Here is a 22141-nt window from a genome sequence, read left to right as displayed (position 1 = left end):
CTTTAATCTTATGTTCATCCTTGGCTGCAATTTTTGTAAATCAGTTATTTTATGTACAGAATAGTACTAACACTATTCAGTGCCATATTCACAGTAGGATACAACCAGCCTTGTACCAAGTACAGAAATGTGTCAGTGATTATCTTGTCTCTTCTCAGTTTACATACATGGATTGCTCCAAAGTGGACTATTTAGCTTGCTATATTTTATGTTCACAATAAATTATACTTTTAAAATCTTTTTTAGGGAGGAGGAAGAGCAGTGGTTGGCTGCATAAGATTTCTGCCCATCCAAGGATCCCACATGCACATTCCCAGTTCACCAGCCACCACACCACTGACCTAATTACAAATTGAGAGGTACTGTACATCGATAGGGCTCTGCACGTCGTATTTAACATGGAGACTTCACAAAAATCTAGGATGGGACCATAAAGGAAAAGCTGAAATACTACAGGAGAATTTTTTTTAACGGACCAAACTATCAAGTATATATTATACAGCTAAACAGAGGTTGTCTAGTAGAAATTGAGTAGGCATTCGCTCCCTCAGGCCTCTTGAACTTAGGATATTCTGAACTTTATTTTAAACCTATTTACCCCTTGAATTTGTAAAAACCAAATGAAAACATATCACATGTATGGCTGTTGGAGCTTGAAAAAAGGTCAATTCATTTAATTTAGTAACTTTGCCTGGAAAAAAAAAAGCCATTTAGAAAAAAACAACTCTAAAAAACAAACTCTGTACATGCCAGAGGGTCTACAATCCCCTTATAAGGATTTATTGTTTCTGAATGTAATGTCTTTTATGCCCAAAATGTTAAAAATCTAGTTTGCAGAATAGGCCCAGTGGTCTGGTAACAGCATAAAAATGTCAAGTCCAGAAGCTGCCTCTCACATCCAAGTCTACTGGAGTCTCAGTTCGTCAAGGAGGGATGATGGAAGCTTGTTGCTCAAGCACTTCTGCCTAACGATTTTCATAACAATGCAAAAATCTGTCTGAGGGCAAGTCATTACCTGTCTCCTCTTCACCAGAAAACAGTCTTTATAATCATAATCTCCCTTTCAAAGAGGGAATGTAAGTAGGGAAAATATGATGATCTCAGAATGAAGTGTTTCCAAAGTTTTAGACAAAAGTCAGAAAATTCTGAATGAGAATTTGCTTCCTCCAGTGCTGGAAAGAAGTGCCTCACCACAACAAAAAGGCAAACAGATAAAAAACAAATGAAGGACCTTTGATGAAATTTTGTGGTTCCCAGTACACAAGTTAAGCAAGTTTTTCCAATCACACCATCTGTCCCATCTGAAAAGAGAGGTAACAATCTAGTGATCAGTATACAGGAACTCCTGAATTCTCCCAGCTACTTCTGTGAGCTTGAGGCAAGCTGCTACATCAGAACCTGTTTTAGTAAACCCATCTTTAAAAATGAAATAATATTTACTTATGTCACAAGCTTGTTGTGCTTATTTATGTTTTAAAGCACCTTGAAGATGAAAAGTGATAGACAAGAGCCAAGAATTGCTATAGTACATATCTCACCAAGCTCCTTATACAAATACAGACTTATAACCAACAATAAAGCTTACAAGAATTACTATATTAAAAAAGTTTAATCAAAGAAATCTGTACTTGCTGTCTTTTCTTCCATGCCATCTCAATTCATGGAGTGGCATTCCTGAGCAGATCTGCAAGGCCTGAACTTTTCTTCAAATCTTCATAAGGGATTTGAATGGGGAGAAGGTAGGGATGTTGTGCACGTGCTCAGACCTTGTATTCAGTGCAGAGGGGCCAGCATGGAAGAAGGCACAGAGCAATTATCACTTTTCAGATAAAACTCTTTAAATACATTGTTTTCCCAAGCCTTTTAGAAATATTACTTCTTATAAGGATAATCCTTTGGTTATAAGTATATATTTGTATGTAAGAATCTCAATATGGTTTGTAACTTAACATATATAGGAACAATGATTTTTATAAATCACTTTTCATCTATACACTGACATACAAAGATTAATAGACAATCCTAAATTACTCTGCCACCATGCTATTACAGTTAGATAAACACAGATTTAATGTTTTGTATCAGGGCTGTTATATCAGTTTTTATCAGTTAAAACCAAAAATCAGAAGCCCTATAGAAATAGTATGTGTGTCTCAGGTGTGACTTGTACCACAAAATGTGTATGGACATTAGTTAAACCACATAAACAGGCATAATACTCAGCTGTAGCGGCTAGCAGAGGACTAGCAGTGCCATTTGCAAGAACTACTGCTGGAACTCCCCAAGAGATCACATCAATGCATGAAATGATGTTGGCATATGCCTCCATTTTCACTACCACACCCGTTACTCAGATTTCTCAAAAATCTCCACAGAAACTGTTTTTGATGGAAAATTGCATTTTTGACTAATAGCCATTTAAAAACGTCAGGCCATCATGAAGCCTGGTGGTAGCCTATTCTTTTAGCTATTTGAATATGCAGATGGAGAATGAATGCTTCTGGCTTACCAAGGTGATGACATCTCAAAGTGCCAAATAATTTGTTCAGATGGTAGATAACATCCTGCAAATATTTACCTATTTTGATTTTATGCTGGTAGCCTACCTCAGTCCAACTTGGTTGGGATTAGCACTTGCTACATGATTTTGTACCACACACAATAAGATTTTTTAAATTTCTTGTGATAAAGAAAAATAATGTGTCTAGCCCCCTACAGCTATGGGAATCCATATTTTAAACATCTGATGGAATATTCTAGGTCCACAACTTTCCTTGTATTTGTCACTACTTGCACATGTGCATAAACCAAACTTATCTCCATACAATGAGACATAGTTCTCAAACAACTCTGTCCCAAGTCCATGGACAGTCTGACTTCATACCAACACCTTTGCCTTCCCAATCCGAGATTTGCAGTCATGTTTACCCTACTGTTCAGCTTCTCCAGTCTGAATCAACATTTTATTAGGGCATCACTACTTGTCTCTCTAGAAGAAATGTACATATTACTATATAAAGGGAAAAAAATTTCTCACAGTCCCCAGTATGACAGGGTCAAAATTCATTGTGCTGGAAGAAATAAATAATATTTGGACTAACTAAATTTTATTATCTACTTTTGAGCTATTTCCACTTAACTACTATAGTTGACCCAGACCACTCCAACCTGAGGACTTCCTGAATCTCAGCTAATATATTTTATGTTGCTCAATTTAAAACTGTCATGTTAGACCCTGATGTTGAAAATTAATCTGCTGAGAAACAACAATTTGTGACACTGGCAATACAGATTCCATATTCCACATCTAATAGGAGTTGATTGTAAAAACATTAAATATTAGAAACTAAAATGTTTATTTTACAGACAGTGCACCAATTCTACTGGGTAACAGAAAGGTAGACTCCCTCACCTAGTATATGAACAATAGGATCCTGCACTACTGAAGTCAGTGGGAGATTCACCATTGGCTTCAATGGGTGCAGGATCAGATCCCTATTTAGGAAAATTTCAGTCTGGCAGAAGAGAAACTTCAGCAGATGGCAAAATTGCTGAGAGAAAAATACTTCAGTCCTTCCCCCCCAAAAAAATTACATTTAACTTTAATCTGGACTCAGAAGGCCTACTGTCAGTCACAGTACTATATTCACTAAAGTGTCCGTGGATTGCTTCTTCAATTGATTTTTGTTATCCAGATTTTTTTTTAATCCAGAAATTACTGTAGAGCTATACCATATGAAGCATTACTGTTTGTTTCTGTATAATGTAAAAATAGATAGGCAGCTCTCCACAGTGAATCTCTGTAGAAAAAATAATAATTCAACAAACAGTGAGAAGCAGGAACCTGAAAAAAGTTTTGAAAGTGATTACATCATAAGCAATCTATTACTTGTGAGGATCTGGGCAGCCCTCAAATCTCCAGCCTAAATATTTGGCAGCATCCAGGTCTCACTCTGGCCTGGAGATGACCAACAAAAACACACTTTCCAATGAAACGCTGGTTGTAGTGCTGAGGAGCTCTATTAGTACTGTCCATACTCCAGCACTTGCTGAGATGGCTGATTTTTAATGGAAAAACCAATGATCAGTACAGACTCAGTCTGTAACAACCTGAAAAGCAAAAAGCAAAAAACAAAACACAACACTTAGGGTCCAATTTCTTCGAAACCTTAACTTTGTCAATTCCTAACATGCCCAATAGCAGAAAATACCTGGGAAGATACAACAGCAACTAGATTGTTCTTACCTGTACACATTTATAAGAAAGATATCTGATGATTCCGACAGTCTAAAATAAAATCCCAAAATAAATGTAATGTGTATTTTGTTTTACATCAGTGGAATTCATTGCAAAGTGAAATACATATACTAATCACAGCCATTAAAACAAATTTATATGGATATTAATTGTTATTAATATATTATCTGCATATCTTAAAACATCCCCAAGTGTTCACATATACACATGAAGCCATCCGCACCAGAAATTAGCATTTAGTCCATGGACATTTTTGGTACTGAACTGTAATGTTTTCAGATATATTAATAAAAAGAAAAGGAGTCCTTGTGGCACCTTAGAGACTAACAAATTTATTTGAGCATAAGCTTTCGTGGGACACAGCCCACTTCATCGGATGCAAAGAACGGAACATATAGTAAGAAGATATACATACAGAGAACATGAAAAGGTGGAAGTACCCATACGAACTGTAAGTGGCTAATTAATTAAGAGAAGCTATTATCACCTTTGCAAAACATTCACAAAAATTCACCAGCTCATGCACAAAATTTACTCCCCACCCTTTCCATGATGATTACGATGATGATGAAATAACTGACTATATTTTAGTCATTCTGGGCAAGTAAAATTTTGTAAGGTTCATTTATATTCCATATTAATATGTGTTTTATATATCAGAAATTATGGACCGGCTTTTTAAAAGTGCTGAACACTCAGAGCTCCTTGCAGGATGATTAAAGTCACCAGCAAATTAAATCACCAGTTATAACCATGATTTAAATCAGAAACAGGAAACCTTGCTTTAAATAATCAATTTTAATCTTGTTTTGCATTTGTACATTTTAGTTATTTTACTAAAGAAAGGATGATTTTCACTGGTTGGTAACCATTAAAATGTGTTGATTTGCAACTAAATATAGCCTGTGCATTAAATTTGGTGCTTCTTTTTGCTCACCAGGATGCACTGTATCTATGCACATTTAAGCAATTATGTAGCATTTACAGCATTTATCTTAACTTTGACATTTTTATTGTTTTAGAAAATGATGCATGTCTTATTTACTAGTTTATTTATTGTTTTAATTGTGATTTGTGACAAGCTTTATTTGGACTAAAATTTAATTAAAATGCACACTGTTTTGTTAAATAAAACAAGCTTAAATATGCTAGAAACATAAAAAAAAGTTTATAAAAAAGTTTATTAAAACATGTTTTGCATTTCAAGCTAACTCATTTGTTAAACAAAGTATCATCTGTAGTTAGTGAATTAAACTGATTACTTCTGGTCACTATGTCCTTCAACATTTTGGAACTAGTAGATTTCATCCTCTCTCATACCTAGTTTTCATCATAGATGGGAAGAAGAAAAGTAAGTTTTCCTGCTTTTTCAACTCCCAGTTGGTTTCTTAGTGTAGTCATTGAACTGAACTAGTTGAATAAACTGAAGTGAATAAAGTATTCTCTCTGTAACTGCAGAAGAGATTATTGCTGTCAAAATCTGGTTTAGTACTTCAACACACTCTGGTTCCACGTGCTTAGATAGTGATTTCTACCAGTTCAGTGACTTTCTTTAAAACTTGGCAGCACCTATGGTCTACTTAACAATATTTTTGTGTTTAAATTATTTTAATAGATAAGAAGTTAAGGCCGCAACACAGGTTGTCCTTTTCAAATATGTTTATTTTAAAAATGAGAAATGTATTTAATTTAAAAAAAATCTAATTTTTTCTATTTTTAAATAATCAATTTTTATCTGCCCCAGCTCCTCATTAACTGCAAATGGAGTTGTAAATACTCAGCACTTGAGAAAATTAAGCCCTTTCTAATTTCTAGATCCTAATTCTTCAGTAAGCTCCATCTGGGAAGACCCCTGCATGGAGCACATTGCAGGATCAGGCCCAGGTATCATCACAAACATTTTCCTTTTTTTTCAAACCCTTCTCATTTGTGGTCATATGTTGAGACTATAAATATTAACTTTACAAAATTAAGATTTATACATCTCATCTCTTTTTATAATAAATATACTGAAGATATTTTCTTTCAATTACTTTTCCAAGTTCTAAGGTGCTTATCACTATGGTATCTCAGTGCTGCTCAGCTTATATTTCATTATGACCTTAAGTATTCCTCACGCATCAAGTACTATACTGTACATTTTTATGGATCTACCACTTGATTGCAAGTCACAAATATATTGCATATTTAATATTTGTACAGAAATTACAATGGTCATTTTAGTAATCACTGTTTTCAGGTTCTGCATTTATTCAGCCAACAATTATTCTTTATAATATATGATACACAGCATGCTTAAGTTACAGTAATACATAGCATAAAACATGATGTCCCACAATGTATGTTTTCATTTTAAATTTTAAAAAGCTGTTTAAATTCAGAATAGATCCAAATTATTACTGCTGTCAAGTATCCCCCCAGAGAAGCATACAGTGAGCATCCAAATGCTTTCCAAAGAAAACCATATTGGTATCTCTTACAGAAACACAAAGCCAAGTATTTTTCAATTGAATGGTTTGTCAGCTTCTTATTTATTATTATTATTTTTACATATTAAGACAAACACAAATCTTTCAGTATCTGAACTTGCAGGATTAAATAGTATTTCTAGTTGTTGGCTGCTGGCCTGAAGATACTAGACTTTCAAACCCATCCCATTCTGGCTAGTATAAAGATCAGGAAAATGAAGCCATCTTCTTTGCAATCATAATCCCTGACCCATGCTGTTAGATACTTAGGAACATCTTAAGAAGCAAACTACCTTGTTTCAGCTCACAGCATGAATACATCAGGGAACTGCATCACATGACTACTAGTCCTACCTAGTCAGGTGACACAACAGCTAATCTGATTTGGTGACTATAAAACTTTAATCAGTACAGTCTAATGCCATCACATTCCAGAACTGATGAGGGAAGAAGCTTTTGAATATAATGGCAGACACCAATAAGAAGATTATGAACAGGAATGCCATTGATGACAATGCAGTTTTCTAATTATCTATCCCGCACATACACCAAGCAGAGAGAAATATTACTGAACATAAACTGGACATACAGATTTAGAACAAAATGCATTGCAGTATTTTATTCACATTTGGATCACTGCTTATGCTTTCATGCCATATGAAGACCACAGAATGAAGTGAATCCTTACTAATGCTCAGAAATTAGATATTTAAAATAATCCATCTGTAGTTCAAATCTGGCTCAGGTTGGTAATAGCCAAACATCATTAGCCTCTGATCGCTATTCAGTGACTTTTTAATTTTTACTTTAGATATTTAGCTGCCTATCCAAAGCTGTATGTGCATTACACAGGTTAAAAGGCAAACTATACTGGAATGTCAAAAATAATAATAATACAAGAATAGAATCCCTAAAAAAAACCAACCCTCAGAACAGCCAACCACACACACAGAGTGATTGGAGCAAGATAACTGGATCTGAGGTGTCCTACCTCCCAGGTGTGTGTCCTAATCATCAGGCTAGAGAGTCATTCTCTCTCTCTCCCTCTGGCCCAATGACTGTTCCACAGTGGATAAACAGTCATTGGGCCAGAGAGAGTGCGAGAATGACTCTAGTCCTGTGCTTAGGGCATCCACCTTCAAATCCCTTCTACTAGAGAGGGAGAATTAAACTTGGGTCTCCCACATCCCAGGTGAGTGCTCTAACCCAGGGGCTGGCAAACTTTTTGGCCTGAGGGCCATATTCGGGTGTGGAAATTGCTTGCAGGGCTATGAATGTAGGGGCTGGGTCAGGGGGTTGGGGTGCAGGAGGGAGTGTGGAGTGTGGGAGGGGATGCGGTGTGCAGGAAGGAGCTCAAGGCAAGGGGTTGGGGTGCAGGGTGTACAAGGGGGCTCAGGGAAGGGGGTTGAGGTGCAGAGTGCAGGAGGGGGCTCAGGGCAGTGGTGCAGGGAGGGGTGCAGGAGGGGGCTCAGGGCAGGGGGTTGGGGTGCAGGAAGAATGCAGGGTGTGGCAGGGGGGCTCAGGGCAGGGAATTGGGTTGCAGGAGGGGTGCAGGATGTGGCAGGGGGCTGGGGTGCAGGAGGCGTGTGGCAGGGGCTTGGGGTGCAGGAGAGGGTGCACAGTGCGGGAGGGAGCTCAGGGCAGGGAGTTGGGGTGCAGGATGTGGCAGGGGGCTCAGGGAAGGGGGCTGGGGTGCAGGAGGGGTGTGGGGTACAGCAGGGGGTTCAGGGCAGGAGGTTAGGGTGCAACAAGGAGCTCAGGATAGGCGCCCCTTACCTGAAGTGGCTCCTGGGTGGCAGTGGCGTGCGCCGGGTGCTCCCTGCCTGCCCTGGCCCCACACTGCTCCGGGAAGCGGCCGGCACCACGTCCCTGCGGCCCCTGGGGGAGGAGAGGCAGAGGGCTCAGCACGCTACTTTTGCCTGTGGGTACCTCCCCCGAAGCTCCCATCGGCTGCGGTTCCCCATTCCCGGCCAATGGGAGCTTCGGGGGAGGTACCCACAGGCAAGAACAGCGCGCGGAGCCCTCTGCCTCGCCTCGCCTCTCTTCCCCCAGGGGCTGCAGGGACGTGGCGGGCACCACTTCCTGGAGCAGAGTGGGGCCTGCGGCACCACAGGGGTGGCAATCCCGAGGGACAGATCCAAAGCCTTGAAGGGCCGTATCTGGCCCACGGGCCATAGTTTGCCCACCCCTGCTCTAACCACTGGGCTAAACATTATAGAGTGGGCTCCTCCTCCAGCTATTTTGTGTGCAGTGAGGCAAGCATATAACTCATTCCTGCAAGAAATGCTTTACATGCCTAAACCACCTGACTCCAGGCAGCGAGTTCCTGTTTGTGAATCGCTAAGCAGACAGGCACCTCCCTGCAGTCTGGACTTAAGCACCTCTGTCCAAGAGAAGGGTGGGGCTTAGTAAACACCCGTTATTGGCATCTCCCACTAGCCAGCATAGATGGTTTCCCAACTAACATGCTTGGCTTTTGTGGATTGCATTGTCAGGCACCTCTCTCCCCGCATTCATTGTACGGGTAGCCTAGGAGCCTAACTTGGCTTGTGGACTGAGCATTGTTCCTATGATTTTCTAGCTGCCTAAAAGACAGATGCTGTGACTCTCAGCATTGGAACACCTATGTCTTTTCATGGATCCCACCTTGTGAGCCTGGATGCTATAGCTTTTTATAAACTGAAAGTACTAATTACCCCTGATGAAGAAGGCTGGAAGATTTTGAGTGTTGTTCTATGATAATGAACTACAACCAAAGGGGGAGTAGCATATGCTTCGACATTCCACTTTCCCCAGGGGTGCTCGATCCCCACTCCGCCCAGGTCCCACCCCTACTCCACCACTTCCCCAAGGCCCCACCGCACCCCACTACTTCCCACCCATGCTCTACCTCCACCACTCCCCACCCTCATTTCTCTCCCTTTCCCCCAACACCCCCTGCACACCTGTAAACAGCTAATCCACAGTAGGCGAGAGGTGCTGGGAGAGAGGGGGAGGCACTGATCGGAGGGGCCGCCGGTGGGCAGGAATGGGAAGAGCTGATCAGTGGGACTGCCGGTGGGTGCTGAGAACCCGCTGTTTTTTTCCAACGGGTGCTCCGGGGCTGGAGCACCGAAGGAGTCGGTGCTTATGCAGAGTAGTACTGTGAAAATACCAGATTTGATGGTGGTCTATTTGATGCATTGCAGAAGGAGAAACTGAGGCAATAGTAGGTCCCAAAAACAGACCAGTAAGTCCTGCATAAGTAACCTTTTTGCCAGTTTCAGTGAAGAGACTAAGGATTGAATGGGCATGTGGAACTAACTTCTTCTTACAATTTATGCTGCGTCTAGAATACTTTTTGGTGACTTAAAAAAAATCAGTCTTCAAACCTACCAAATCTTGTACCTTTTGCAAACAATACATTCACTCATCAGAGTTTAAAAAAACAAATACAAGTAACTCCTCACTTAAAGTTATCCCGGGTTAACATTGTTTTGTTGTTACATTGCTGATCAATTAGGAAACATGCTCGTTTAAAGTTGTGCAATGCTCCCTTATAATGTTGTTTGGCAGCCACCTGCTTTGTCCACTGCTTGCAAGAGCAGCCTGTTGCAGCTAGCTGGTGGGGCCTTGGAACCAGGGTGGACCAGCAGCCCCCCTATCAGCTCCCTGTTCCCCTAAGTTCCCTGTGCAGCAGCTGCCCAGCAGGCTACCAATTGCCCCACTGTTCAGCTGTCCCTCCCCCCACTGCCAGGTGTTGTTCCTGCCCTCTGCCTTGGAGCTGCTCCTGGGAGCCTCCTGCTTCCTGTGCAGGGGAGAGGGGAAAAAGGGAGCATAATGTCAGGGTGTCCCCCTACTCCTGCCACCCCCCCTTATCCCTTTTCCATATAAAGCAGGGTGGGGACAGGACAGGGCTCAGGACAGAGAGCGCTTGCTGGATGCAGCTGATGTTTCAACTTCCTGATTTTTTTTAAAGGCAATGTACTTAGAATGGGGTCAGCATACTTAAAGTGGCAATGCACATCTCTCTCTCTCACAAACACACACAGGGCGTGTGTCTCTGTCTGCCATGGTGTCTCACCTCCCTCTATTCGTGCTGCCTTGTAGAGTGTTAACAAACAATGTGTTAACCCTTGAGGGCTCAGCCGAATGCTAATTCATCATTTAGCAGGAAGGGAAATATCCCACCCTCTTCCACCCTCTAACTTCACCACCTCAACCAAGCTTCACCATCATCATTGCTGTGTACAGTATTAAATTGTTTAAAACTTATATATTGTGTGTGTGTGTATGTACAGATTTTTTGTCTGGTGAAAAAAATTTCCCTGGCACCTAACCCCCCCTGTTTACATTAATTCTTAAGGGGAAATTGGATTCGCTTAACATCATTTCGCTTAAAGTCGCATTTTTCAGGAACATAACTACAATGTTAAGCGAGGAGTTACTGTACTGTAAATTGCCAGATATTTACTGAGCAAAAAACTGTAATATGTGCTGGATAACCCTGAATATGTTTGCTAATGTTCAACTCTAACCAGGAGGCCTCACTATGAGTATCAAATCTTGCTTACTTTTTGTTTAATTTTTGCCAACTATCCTTTTGTCAAAAATTAATATGCACCTATAAAACCTAAAAGGAATAAACAACTTTGTTCAAAGAGCCACTACTGGATAATTTAATCAATTATCTGTTTATCAAACTCATTTTTTCCAAGAAACGTATCATATAATGAGATGACTCAATGCATGTAAAAGCTACTGTAAAAGAGCCAAGTTCATCCCTGGGTGTAAACCCATTGACTTCAATAGGCTTACATCAGGGATGAATTTGGCTCAAATAAAATCACTTTTAATGAAGAAAAGGTCCAAGTAGAGGGCAGATGTCTACTCTTTTTGGAGACTGGGGGACATACCTCTATCTGTCCTACCTCCTACTGTTCTGATCCTACTAATAAGTGAAACACAAATAAGCCTTTTAACGATCAGTGAAGAGCAGTTAACATGGAAAGACACGAAGGACAAGGAGAATACAACATGAGTGAAAGGGTCTAGAGTTTGCAGAAAAGAAGCTATCAGTGAGCATAAGAGGAGTGGAAGCCATCAGCATACAAGAGGAGAACAAAACTGAATAAAAGTAAAAAAAAAAGAAAACAAAAAAAGGACAATAACGGAATAAAATAGAGAGAAGAGACAGAGAAGATGGTCAGTAAGTGGCAATCTTCCTAAGGCACAGCGTTAGCCCGCTCGGGAAGTTGGGAGAGTGCTCAGTATTCATAACAATTGTGGATGAGAAGTTGTTGACCAGCTAGCTATTGCGTACGACATGTAATCCAAACAAAATATGTCTTAGTGCAGATCTGCAAGATGACTTTGATCATGTACCACACTGAAGACAGAGAGGCCTATATCTGAAACATTTAAGTATTTTCCATACTTAGTAAAGCATTTAAGGTACATTTCTCTGCTCTTCTGCTGTTAACTAACCCAGTGCAGGACACAGATCTGGTGCGGGGAGGGGGAGTGAGCACAAAATTTAAAAAATTAGAAAAGTCTTTTAAACAATTTTTAAACTAAAAATTGAAGAAAGTGCTCAATGTATGTATCCAAGTTGGCTGCTGGAGTTCTCCTGTTGGCTGAGGTCACATGACCTTGTGTGTTTAAAAGAAAATTTAACTGAAGATAATTGAGGCTACAGCTCATATTAAAAGCATAACCAGTCCATATTAAAAAGTATAACTGCATGCCAGCATAAGTTGTCTGTCATGCCTAGCGGCATCTATATTTGAACTCTTTTTCATATGAAGTTCTATTACTGTGTTAAGACCTTTGTACATTATAAATGTAACTGCCAGTGAACGGGTTATCTTGTTAAAATTTGTAGTTGCAAGAACATGATTAAGTCCCATCCACATTAAAAGTGTAAATGACTTTTTAATTGGTCGGGGTGGGGGGGAATAGTGTTGTTACTGGGTCCTCCCCAACTCAGCTATATTTGTACGTAAAATAGTGTTATAATTAGTCTAACTCTGCTCCCTTCAACTGTCTTATACACACTAGCAATATGTCTTTATTAATCACCTGGAAAGAGGATGGAGTAGAGAGGTGGCAGCATTTTCAGAAGACACAGTTACTGAGGTTAATCAAGATCAGAGAAGAGTGAGAATTTCAGGATGACCTTCCCAAACTAGGCAAATAGGCAATGTGATAGCAGATGAATTCACTAGTGACAAATGCAAACTAACTCAAAATGTAATAATTGAGCTATTAAAGTTGAGTTCTATTAACTATATCAGCTCAAGAAAAAGATTAGGACTTAGTATGTAGCACTAGTCAAGAAGTAAAACAAATTACTAGGATGTATAAAGTGGGATGGAAAATAATACAGAAAATATAATGAAAATATATAAATCACTGGCAGATCCTCACCTGGAATTCTGTGTTCAGTTCTGCTCACCTCATCACAAAAAGAATATAAGAGAAATAGATGGGGTTCAGTAAACTATTAGGGGCATAGAATAACTGTCATATGGAGTGGTTGAAATGACTGGTATTATTTACCTTAAGGAGAAGCTAAATAATGATGATACAAGTATATAGGGTAGATAAATAACAATTGAAATTTTTTTAAAAAAATGTAAATACTGGGTTTTTTTTTAAATGCCTATTTAAAATTCAATTTGAAATTATGACAACATATGCTAAGGCCTAAACTTCTTATAATCTATTAAAATAATAGAAATTAAATACAAAACATTAAACAGTACATGTTTGCTGACAAGTTTTAAAAAAATTCAGACTACTGAACTGGTGGCGGTCACTGGCTAAGCACCTGAAACCAGAGTCTGTTGAAGTGCTAGACCATCTTTTGACAGAAGTAACCTCTTCTGCAGTTAGAGAATATTTTCTTCATTTTAGTTTATTCAACACTAAGAAACCAATTGGGAGCTGAAAAACCAAGAAAGCTTGATTTCTTCTTCCAATCTATGAAAAAAAATAGGGGAGAGTGGATGAGATCTACTAGTTCTAAAATCTTGAAGGATATAGTGACCAGAGACAATCAGTTCATGTTTTGAAAAACTTTTTTCTTGTGTATCCATAACATTTAAATTAAACAATTAAATTGCTGGTTTTCCATCCAAATACAGCTTGTCACAAATCACAAGTAAAAAATTAATCCTCTAGTAAATAAGAATTACATCCATTCACCATTTTCTAACATGGTAAAAAATGTAAAAATTAAGACACTGAATGTGAGTTAAGCTATATAATTACCTAAATAAATGCGTGTATATTAGTGTATTTTCCTGTTTAGCAAAAAACAAAACAAACAAAAATTCCACCACCAAATTTAATATGAAGTCTATATTTAGTTGCAAATCAATATGTTAATGGTTAACAACCAACAAAAATCATCCTTTCTTTAGGAAAACAACTAAAAAATTACAAATACAAAACAAAATTAAAATTGATTATTTAAATCAAGGTTTGCTTGCCGACTTAAATCATGATTATTAGTGATTTAAATTGTTTTGATTTAACTCAATTCACCTTATATGTATACAAAATATTAATGGCATTGAAAACGTAGATCAGGAGCTTCTGTTCACTCAATCTCATAATAAAAGGGGAGGGTAAAAAGAGGGAAGACTGAAAACTCATGTAGCACAAAAATAAAGATGTTGAGAACAAAATTAATGAAGGAACAAAAGGACAGGAAGAGAAGAAATTCTTTAATTGGCTATACACCAATGCTAGGAGCCCAGATAACAAACAAGAGGAATGGGTACTGCTCATTTATTAGCATAAATTCGATCTATAACTGAAATACAGTGGGATGATCTGCATGACTGGAATGTTAAAAATCAATGGTTATACCCTATACAGGAAGGACTGAGTAGGCAAAAGGGGAGGAGGAGTGGTATTATGTCAAAAATGGCATTGCATGTTTCCAAGTTACTGGTAATGAAGAAGGAAATGATCTGAATGCCTATGGATCAATGTCCTAACAAAGAAAGCACAAAATGGCACACTAGTTTATGTCTACAAACCACCAAATCACACTAGGGAACAGAATGCCTTGCTCCTTATGCATCTACCTCTAATGTGAAGCAGAAAAAAACCTGTGTGATTATGGGGGACTTGTATTTGAGTGGCATAAGGCCTCATGGTGCTAGTAATAAAGTATCCTTGGAACCTCTAAATATTATAGATAATAGATGACTAAATCAAAAAATGCTGCATCCAACATGGGAGAATTCTATATTAGACCTTGTCTTGACAGATAAAGAGGAACTGATCACAGAACTAAAAATTAATTTAGTTTAGGTACAAGTGATCGTGACTTAATCACATTTATAATGTGCCAACAGAATAAAGTCCATACCAGAAATAGATATACTTGGTACTTTAAAAGGGAAAATTTCAAAAGCTGAAAACAATTATGAGCCAAATCAGCTGAAAGGAAAATTTAATCAGAAAAATGTGACTGATAATTGTGAATTGTTTAAGAACACTTTATTAGAAGCCCAAAAAGCCACAATCACGAAATCGAGGAAGAAGGCCACGTTGGTTAAAAAATCAACCTGGTTTAGAGGGGAAGTGAAGGGAGCTATAAGAAAAGGGAAGCTGATATTAATGAACATAAATCAGAAGTTAGGAAATATAGAAAATTGGTAAGGGAAGCTAAGGACACAATGAGAAATCTATGACCAACAGAGTTAAGAACATAAAGGAGTTTTTAAAAGTATATTAGGAACAAAAAGAATCCTGACAATGGTATTGGTCCATTAGTAGATGGAAATGGTAAAATTATCAGTAAAGAGGCAGAAGGATTCAATAAATATTTCTATTCTGTATTTGGGAAAAAACAGATGATCTAGTCATGTCATATGATAACAGTCTTTCCTTTCTACTGGTATCTCGGGAGGATGTTAAACAGCAGCTAATAAAGTTAGATATTTTAAAATCAGCAAATCCTTACAACTTGTATCCAAGAGTTTTAAATGAGCCAGCTGAAGAGCTTACTGGACCATTAATGTAGACTTTAATTAAGTCTTGGAACACTTGGGAAGTTCCAGAAGACTGGAAGAAAGCTAATGTTGGGCCAATATTTAAAGAGGGAAAACAGGATAACCTGGGGAATTATAGTCCTGTCAGTCTGCCATCGATTCATTATCTCCAAGATAATGGAGCAACAAATATAGAACTCAATTAATAAAGAATTAAAGGAGAGTAATATAGTATATATGGATTTATGGAAAATAAATCCTGTCAAACTAACTTGATGTCTTTTTTAATGAGATTACATGTTTGGTTGATAAAGGTAATAGTGTTGATGTAATATACTTTGACTTCTGTAAGGCATTTGAGTTGGCACCACACGACATTTTGATTAAAAAAACTAGAACAATATATAATTAATATGGCACACATTAAATGGATTAAAAGCTGGCTAACCGATAGGTCTCAAAACGTAATTCTAAATGAGGAATCATCATCAGATGGGTATTTTTCTAATGGGGTTCCCGCAAGGATTTGTTCTTAGCCCAACACTATTTTACATTTTTGTCAAGAACCTGGAAGAAAACATAAAATCATCTGCAAACTTTGACACAAAAATTGGGGGAATAGTAAATAAGGAAGAGGACCAGTCATTGATTCAGAGTGATCTGGATCTCTTAACAAACTGAGCACAAGAAAACAATATGCATTTTAATCTGACTAAATGTAAATGTAAACATCTAGGAACAAAGAATGTAGGCCATACTTACACAGTGGGGGACTCTATCCTGGGAAGCAGTGACTCTGAAAAAAGATTTGGGCGTCATGGTCAATAACCAGGTGAACATGAGCTCCTAGGGCAATGCTGTGGCCAAAAGGGCTAATGCAGTCCTTTCATGCATAAGCAAGGGAAACTAGAGTAGGAGTAGAGGGGTTATTTTACCTCTGTAGTTGGCACTTGTGTGAGTGCTGCTGGAATACTGTGTCCAGATCTGTCATCCACAATTCAAGACGTTATTGATAAACTGGAGAGGGTTCAAAGAAGAGCTATAAGAATGATTAAAGGATTAGAAAACATGCTTTATACTAGTATACTTAAGGAGCTTAGCGTCACAAAGAGAAGGTTAAGGAGTGATTTTATTACAGTCTATGCGTACCTACATGAGACACAAATATTTGATAATGAACTCTTCAATCTAGCAGAGAAAGGTGTAACACAGTCCAATGGCTGGAAGTTGAAGTTAGACAAATTGAGACCAGAAATAAGGCGTAAATTTTTAGCAGTGAGGGTAATTAGCCATTGGAACAATTTACCAAAGGTCGAGGTGGATTCTTCATCGTGTGCAGTTTTTAAATCAAGACTTGATTTTTCCTAAAAGATACACTCTAGGAATTTTTTCAGGGAAGTTCTATGGCATGTTTTATACAGGAAGTCAGATTAGATGATCACAATAGTTCCTTCTGGCCTGGAATCTATTAATAACACAAGAACAAAGGCAAATTCAATGAAAAGTTTCAAAGTCAAAACGGATAAAAGGAAACACTTTTTTACACAATGCACAATCAGCCTGTGGAACTCATTGTCACAGTGTATCTTTGGGTCCAAGATCTGAGGAGGTAAAAGGGTTTAGACATATATATGACTAACAAGAACCTCCACAGTAAATATTAAAAAAAAAATCATTAATTTCAGGAGGGATATAAAGCCTCATATAGCAGGGCTTAAACCAACCTCTAACTATTGGGGAGCAGAAGGAAACTTTTAGGAGGTATTTTATCCCATAACTCCCTGCTGTGGACTTCTTACTCTTGTTCTGAAATATCCAGTGCTAGAAATTGTCAAAGACAGGATATTAGACTTGATGGACGACTGATCTGATTCAATATGGCAATTGCTATGTTCTCAAAAATCAGTGTCGGAATACATATGTATGTAACCATGGCAAACAATGTGCTAACACATGATTAAACTTGTAATGTGGATGAAACTTTAATACAAAAAGAGCAAGCATAGATAGAATGTAGTTTAAGTGCAACAAGAAATCTACTAATCCTTGGGTAGGAGAATATAGGGCCCAAATGCACAGTCACTTTTTCAACAAATGAGACATTACTTCTGTACTATAAACACAAATGTTCTTCCAATTACAGAGAAATACCATAGGTTTTATAATTGTTACGCCACAGGTTTCTTAGTATCACATTAGTTATATGTCTTGTTATTTAAAAAAATACTTTCAAAATGTTGTAAGTATCACTTATACACAAAGCCTTTAATAGAAACTCTTCCATCTTTTAAATGCAATTTCTTAAAATAAAATGTCTGGCTACATTTTAATTTTAGCAGCATACTCCTGAGCATAGGCCCATCCCTGCAGTCCTTATTCAGGCTCAAAGGAGTTCCCTCAGAAGAAGTCAGTGTCAAAATACATTTATTTTTAATACATGTCCCATGCTATTAATCTGGTCAGTCTAGAGTACTCTGGAGACAATGGAAACTGTTCTGTTACTTCTATAAAATTACAATATATTTTATATATCTGTTCTTTAGTTAAAATTGTTATAACCCCACCAAAGTAAAGTATTTATATATACATAAGGAAGGATGGCCCAGTGGTTAGAGTGTTAGCCTACAACCTGGGACACCCAGGATCAGTTCCCTGCTGTGCCACAGACGTCCTGTGTGATCTTAGGCAAGTTGTTCAGTCTCCCTGTGCCTCAGTTCACCTTCTGTAAATAGGGATAATAGTACTTCCCTACCTCACAAAAATGTCATGAGGATAAAGATGTTAAAAGTTCTCAGATACTGCAGTAGCAAGGGCCAGAAAAATATTTGGGATATACAGGCCAAAAACAGCTAAAATTATGATTTTGGTGAGTCTTGTTTGAAGATAGGTTTAACAAGCCTTAATGACCTCTCACACTTGCTGGGAATTTATCTTTTAGAATGTTGAGCTATGAAGATGTACAATTTTTTTGGTGTAATTAATGGAAGACTGAAAAATTGATTATTACTCTTGAAAAATAAATCATCATTGGCCTAAATATCAGGAAAAATAACGACCATAATCCATGACTGTTTAGCCAATTATTCCTTTAATAATTTGAGCTGAATCTTCCCATACAAAACAACAAGTTTATAGCAGATGTTGTAAACAGAATTTTATAATCAGATACTCACTTGTTACAGTGCTCTGTGATGACAAGCACACTATAAATGGACTTGCATCACATTACATACTTAAAACATAAATACCATTTTTGCTCCTTTCCACTTACTTTGCTATACCAATTTGATCTTGCAAAGTGCTCAGCACTCCAACCTTGATCCAGCAAAGCACTTAAGCATATGCCTAATTTTAAGCAAATGAGTGATCTTACTGACTTTAATAAAGTCAATGGGCCCACTCACATGCTTAAAGTTAAGCCTGTATGAAAGTGTTAATGGGATCATAGGCTTAGTTATCAGTGATATAGGCAACATTAAAAGCCTTCACAAGCACAGACACACCAGAATTAGGAGAGACTCCATGAGATACAATAAAAGCAAATCACCCCACAGAAAACTTTGTCAGAACAACATGGCCCAAAAGCCTCCTCACAAAGGCACTGAGGCCCCCATTTAGGAACAATACACTTAGGGACATGCTTCACTTTAAACATGTAAATAGTCCCAATGTAAACATGTAAATAGTCCCAATAGTCTCTTAGAAAAATCTGCCTTGATTTAGTTGGTCTTATCAGTCTACATTGAAAATGAATAGAAGACTCATGAGTACACACAAGCTCCTGCTACAGTAGTTCAGAAGACAGTCATTGTGTCTTTATAAACAATATTTTTCTTACATAGGTCCTATCTACATTGGCCAAGAAAAACATGTTAGCACATTTCTCAGGAACCATGTTTAAATATGGCTCGTTAGACAGAGCAACATGGTTTCCATGACCACTACAAAAGGGGCCTTAGTGTTGACCTCTTGTGTCTAGATCAGTGTTTTTCAACCATTTTTCATTTGCGGCCCTAAAAAATTTCAAATGGAGGTGTGGGACCACTTTGGAAATCTTAGACATAGTCAGCAGACCCCAGGTTGAAAACCACTGGATGAAACTGTGAATTATACTGCTTTTGTTTCTTTCAAACAAGGTTATTTTCAGTTAGAAAACAATTTGTTTTCATAAGGTCATTTTGTGTGGTCAATATTTTCAGTTACGGCTACTTGAAAATAAATTCTTCTAAAAAATTGGGTATGTTTTTCAAATTTTAGCTACCTCTATTGCCTTAAGAATAGTTCTTGAAAATGTAACATTTTAAGAACATGCTGGGATATCGTATTAATGTTAAAAATCCAGTTCTTATGCTGAAGTAGTAGTTTATGCTGTTTATAATTTTGATAACTAGTGTAATTAAACACAGCAGCATCTCTTGCTGAGATTTACAATATGAATTATTGCCCTTTCTCTTCAATGGACAACAAGTCAAACTAAACCAAAACATTTACTTAAAAGTAAAATGAAGCATTGTGAAATACCTGCTTGATTCTCAAGCAACTACCCCTTTATTGTGCTCTGTATCTGTCTACTCCATAGCACGCCTAGGAAGGGGAATGGGATAGTCCACTACTCACAATTTTCTTGCCCTCAATTGTAACATAAAATGTAATACATTATTCATTCCAAGCAAGGGTTTACAAATCAGCAGAGAAAAGAAATTGATTTAAAAGTGCTATATCAAGTAAAATTATATTTATCCCTAGTTTCAAATGACACCACAAGCATTGTAAATGTGTTTGTGGTTATTTATCCCAAAGACCTGCACTTGGACTTCTGATGAATATGACTAACTACCATTCTCTATTTATTACTCATTTCCTCCTCATCTTTCTCTTTTAAGTCATCTTTTTAAGAAATATAGTTGGATACTTGGATGTGTCTAGAATCAAAACAACCTGAATGTGTCTGCTCAAAAACAATTGCTCATTCACCTTCATATGACTCTGTTCCAAACAAAGGCCTTGTCTACACTGACAAGTTTCTGCGAAGTAAAGCAGCTTTCTGCGGTGTAACTCCTGAGGTGTACACACTGCCAAGGCACTTAGTGCGCAGAAACTGCGCAGCTGCAGCACTGTAAAAAAAAAAACACCCCGACAAGAGGCATAGAGCTTTCTGCGCCGGGGGTACAGCGCTGCGGTGCCAGTGTAGACACCCTGGTCGATTACAGCGCTGCGATTGGCCTCCAGGAGGTATCCCACAATGCCTGTTCTTGCCTCTCTGGTCATTGGTTTGAACACTACTGCCCTCCCTCAGGTGACCAACCGTGAGCCCCTTAAATTCCTTGGGAATTTTTAAAGTCCCCTTCCTGTTTGCTCGGTGACACATGCAGTGGTCTAAGCGCATCTTTCCAGGTGGCCATGCCTGCTCCACGCATCAAGCGATCCCGCACTTGGAGCAATGCTGAGCTGCTGATCCTCATCAGCATTTGAGGAGAGGAAGCTGTCCAGTCCCAGCTGCGCTCCAGCCATAGGAATTATGATGCCTATGGACAGATTTCACGATGCATGACAGAAAGGGGCCATGACTGGGACACACTGCAGTGCAGGGTCAAAGTGAAGGAGCTACGGAATGCCTACCACAAGGCATGGGAGGCAAACCGCCACTCCAGTGCTGTGCCCACAAGCCGCTGATTCTACAAAGAGCTGGACGTGATACTCGGTGGCGACCTCACCTTCACTGCGAAGGCCCTGGTGGATACTTCGGTGGTTCGCATGCCAGTCGAGAGTGGACCAAGCCAGGAAGAGGAAATCGAGGATGTGCAGGGGGAGAGGGACCCAGAGGCAGAGGACGACTCGGAGGTCAGAGATGAATGCAGCCTGGAGCTCTTCTCTACCCTGGAGGAGGCTAGCCAGTCACAGCTGTCGGATCTTGGTGAAGTGCAAACAGGAGAGGAGGCCCCTGGTAAGTGGTTTTGATTTTGGGAATCACTGAAGCAAGTTGTTGGGGGGCAGGAAGGTGGCAGAAAGCAGGCTTGTTTCTGTATGATGCGTGTACCACCACATGCCTACTCTGAGCAGCCGAACAGGGTGTTGATCGACTCCCTCACTTCATGGGAATCTGCCTCCGAGATTTCCAGGAAACTGTCATGGAGATACTGGGCAATCCGCTGCTGCAGGTTGTCAGAGCTACTTTATTTCTTGGCCCATTAAGGGTAACTTTCCCATGACATTCTGCTGTCACGGGGGGGGGGGAGAGGGGGGCAGCGGGAGAGACCATAGCTGCACACAAGCAGCCGCATGAGGGCCAAGGAGGAAGCCACAGTCTTGGAGAAGACCCTCCCTTGATTCCCTGCTCACACTCAGCACCCTATATATCTTCCATAATGAACACAGCCTGTGGAAAATGTGGAGACAGTAATGGTTATAAGGCCCCCAGCTACACT

General features: G+C 38.9%; 1 protein-coding gene across 8 annotated transcripts in view; it reads right to left on the bottom strand.

Annotated features, from left to right (window-relative positions):
• The window catches only part of IMMP1L (inner mitochondrial membrane peptidase subunit 1), a 71569-nt gene that overhangs the window by 42880 nt on the left and 6548 nt on the right, over nucleotides 1-22141 (bottom strand). For 2 of the 8 annotated variants that reach the window (XM_074955142.1, XM_074955140.1), the window contains exons 2-5: nucleotides 17023-17181; nucleotides 16652-16755; nucleotides 16479-16512; nucleotides 4247-4288 (exon numbers count right to left, since the gene is read on the bottom strand). The gene's annotated coding sequence lies outside the window, so the exon portion shown is untranslated. The remainder of the gene's footprint in view (nucleotides 1-4246; nucleotides 4289-16478; nucleotides 16513-16651; nucleotides 16756-17022; nucleotides 17182-22141) is intronic. The other 6 variants (XM_074955143.1, XM_074955141.1, XM_074955145.1 and 3 more) reach the window with 6 other exon arrangements.

Source organism: Natator depressus, chromosome 6 (assembly GCF_965152275.1).
Source record: "Natator depressus isolate rNatDep1 chromosome 6, rNatDep2.hap1, whole genome shotgun sequence".
NCBI lineage: Eukaryota > Metazoa > Chordata > Testudines > Cheloniidae > Natator > Natator depressus.
Note: the sequence above shows the minus strand (reverse complement) of the source record. Positions and strands in the feature narration are given on the sequence as shown.